We start from the raw sequence: 3,726 nt of genomic DNA, 5'->3' as shown, positions 1-3,726 counted from the left end.
TTTTTCTTCTGTTAGTTGCAGGGTCTCTGGTTTAATTCCTAGGTCCTTGATCCACTTTGAGTAGAGTTTTGTGGGAGGTGAGAGATGGGGTTTTAATTTCATTTTGCTGCATATGAATTTCTAGCTCTCCCAGGACCAGTTGTTGAAGAGCCTATCTTTTCTCCAATAGATGTTTTTGGTGCCTTTGCCAGGTAGGGGGAGGAGATAACTGTATTTATTTATTTATTTATTTATTTATTTCCAAATGAACAAACTGTAATTGTTTTCACAAAGATACATTTTTTTCATACACATCCATCATACACTGTAACCAAAAAAAAAGCAGTATACATGAAATAAGAGAAAATAAATTAAAAATCCATAGTATAGGTAAGGAGGCTCTAGTCTGGAGTACAGCTGAGTTTCCAGCAATATAAGGAGGCTGGAGAGTTTCTTTATAAGAATGCCTGCTAGCAAGGGTTCCAGCAAGGTGGTTGTTGGTCTGTAGTCAGTCTTGAGTACTTGGAACAGTTATGTTTGTTTTTTTCCTTAGCGTTTAGAATAGCCATCATTGTCCTGCAATAGGCAGAGCTATCAGGTCCAGGAAAAATGAGGGAGGGAACCACAGAGGCAGCATGAGATCCAAATACAGCCTTCAATGGTATGGGTCCAGTGGTGCCTGGGGGAGGAGGAGGGGCCATGCTCCAGGGTTAGCCATCTTCCTTTGGGGGTGTGTACCAAACGTTTTTTTTTTTTTTTTTTCCGTGGATCTGCACCAAGGACTTGTAGGACTGCTGTGCTCTGGTCAGACTGTACTGAGATTTCTTGGCTCCAAACTGCGCTCGTGCTTTCCCCTTCACCAGTGTGGCACTGATCTGCATGATCACTGACTCTATGGAGTAGGCACTGCTGCAGCCCTGCTTGGTGAGAAGTTCCATGCAGATGGCACCTCCGCCCAGAAAATACCCTCCAGAGAGGACTGGAGACACAACTCTATGGAAAGGCCGGTCAAAGGGGGAAATTAAGTAGGATGAACTCGGCTCCTTCCTTCTCTTTGAGGATTTGGAGATCTTTGTGCAAAGCGCTGTCCTGGTCAACTTTGAGGAGTTTGACATTCCAATCCTTTAGACTGTCATTCACCAGTTCAACTGCAGAGTTTCCGCCTTTGAAACTCTGTGACCGGTATATATCCCTGAGCTCCTTCATCAGCCGGTCAGTGGCCTGCACCGAGCCAGACACGGCACCATTGAAGTAATCTTGCCTCTGGTTCTTTTTGGTCTTCTCTAGGATGGCCAGGTTTTCTTTTCGATGCCATCGTCTTCGGATTTCTGGCCCTCAGCTGGCTCTTCCTCTTTCATTTCATAGTGATGTAGGTCTTCCGTGTCCCTCAGGCATCTCCTTGTCCTCATCTTCTGAAGATCCTGCTTCCTGTGTGCACTGCTCTGCTGGCAAGGGCTGATCCAGCACCTCCACCTCAGGATGCTGAGGGAGGGAGGTGGCAGAGTTTACACGGGTCGGAGATGATCCTCTTCAGATGCTGCAAGAGCAGAGTGTTCCCTTTCTTTATGTCCACCAGCCTCCCCAAGACAGCAGCCAAGTGAGGGTCATCAGATTCCACCGACCAGATGGGGGCACAGCAGGGTGTGACTCCATGATGTTGCAGTGGATGTGGATGGATCCCCGGGCACCGACCCCCGTAGGGGCAGATGCGGTCCGGGCGCGGCCCCTGCCCCGGCCCCTCGGACCCAGCCCGCAGGAAGTCCAGGCTCAGCTCGTCCAGGCAGGCGCTGGCCATGCGGAAGCGCTCCTGGCCGCGGTGGAAGATGGACTTTAGCAGCTTCAACTCCCGCCTCAGGCAGGGCCCTGGCCCCCAGACCCCCCTGGGCCGCCCCGGCCCCCGGCGCCGCCCCCTGGCCCCCCAGCTGCTGCCCTGGCCCCGGCTGCATCCTCTGCTCCGCTCCGGGGCCGGTGGGCCAGGAGCCTCTGGCCTCCGCTCTGGACTCCGCCACTGCCGCCGCCAGGGTCCGCCCTTCCTGATCCCCCCTTTGCCCGAGATAACTGTATTTATGTGGGTTTGAGATGATGTCATTTTTTTTTTTAATTTTCTTTAGTTGCAGAGGGACACAATACCTTTATTTTGTTCAGTTTAAAAATCTACTCTAGTTATAAATGGATGCAATACCTTCATTTTGTGTGTTTACTTTTCTGCGGTGCTGAGGATGGAACCCAGCTCTCTACCACTGAGCCACAACCTCCGTCCCTGAAGATGAGGCCATTCTACAGCTGGGGAGTGGAGCCTCCCTGGGGAAGAGCCCACCCAGGGCCAGGCAACTCAGACCCTAAGGTGCTGTGGGGACTCCCGGCGACTCAGACACTGCACTGAGGGCCTCCAGAACAAGATCTCAGGGAGCAAGAGTCCAGTGGAAGCTTCCCACCATGTGGGTCCCCGTGTCATCCCCTCTTACAAAGGAGCCCCACCCAGCAGGCCAGAGGCAGACACAGAGCTGAGCTGGCCTCTGCCCCTGGGCCTGGGCTGTCCAGACCTCCAAGCAACAGGGCTTTTAGAACAACCTCCACAATCTCCCAGGCGCAGAGGCCCATTTCTCAAGTGAGGAGAGGGGTTGAGAGGTCTGTCAGTTCCCAGGGACACAGAAGGGATGTGTGGCAAAACCAGGTCTCCAAACTTCTGAGCCCCCAGACCTGTGTCTCTGCCTGCTGCCTGCATACCTTCCATCCACCTTGGCTGAGCCTTTACCATGTGTCTGGGCTGTCCCAGGCACCGGGAATCCAGTGGTGGACAAAACAGGTACCTGTCCTGGGAAAGCAGAAAAAAAGAAGGTGCCAAGCTGGGTCGGGTGGCCCATCTTGTCATCCCAGTGACTTGGGAGGCTGAGGCAGGAGGATCAAAACTTTGAGGCCAGCCTTAGCATCTTAGTGAAAGCCTCTCTTAAAATAAGAAATTAAAAGGACTGGGGATGAGGCTTAGTGTGTTAAGTGCCTGGGTTAAATCTCCAGTAAAAAAAAGAAAAAAAAAATTCAATTGAGCATAAAGTTTCTGAAGCATCTTCTCAGACAAGACCAGATTTTTAAAAATCTGGACACAGAATCACACTGTCTTGATGACTCTAGCATCACAGGATGTCTGAGGTAGTGCAAGTTGTCCAGATTCTTTCTTCCCCCAAGACTTCTTTTCTATGTGTGTGCTGAGGACTGCACCCAGGGACACTTTGCCACTGGGCCACATCCAAAGCTCTTTGAATCTTTCATTCTGAGACAGGGTCTTGCTAAGTTTCTCAGGGCCTCTCTAATTTGCTGAGGCTGACTTTGAATTTGTGTTCCTCCTGCCTCAGCCTCCAGAGTTGCTAGATGACAGGTGTGCATCATGGCACCTGGTTTGCTTAGACTTTGACTAAGAATTGGCTTTTTTTTTTTTAAAGAGAGAGAGAGAGCATTTTTTTAATATTTATTTTTAGTTTTTGGCAGACACAACATCTTTGTTTGTATGTGGTGCTGAGGATCCAACCCGGGCCACATACATGCCATGCGAGCTCGCTACTGCTTGAGCCACATCCCCAGTCATCTTAACAACAGTGAGTCTCCCAATCCATGAACATGGTATATTTCACCAGTGACTTAGATCTTCTTTAATTGCTTCCAGCAAAGTTTCAAAATTTTCAGTGCTGGGGATTTAGCTCAGTTGGTAGAGGGCTTGCCTCACATGCACCAGTCCCTGGGTTCAATCCTAGC

General features: G+C 50.3%; 1 pseudogene; it reads right to left on the bottom strand.

The window, feature by feature from the left end:
• Positions 1-689: 689 nt before the first annotated feature.
• On the bottom strand, positions 690-1,925 carry LOC144250279 (ubiquitin-conjugating enzyme E2 Q1 pseudogene; annotated as a pseudogene).
• Between the last annotated feature and the right edge of the window lie 1,801 nt (positions 1,926-3,726).

This window comes from Urocitellus parryii, chromosome 15 (genome assembly GCF_045843805.1).
Source record: "Urocitellus parryii isolate mUroPar1 chromosome 15, mUroPar1.hap1, whole genome shotgun sequence".
NCBI lineage: Eukaryota > Metazoa > Chordata > Mammalia > Rodentia > Sciuridae > Urocitellus > Urocitellus parryii.
Note: the sequence above shows the minus strand (reverse complement) of the source record. Positions and strands in the feature narration are given on the sequence as shown.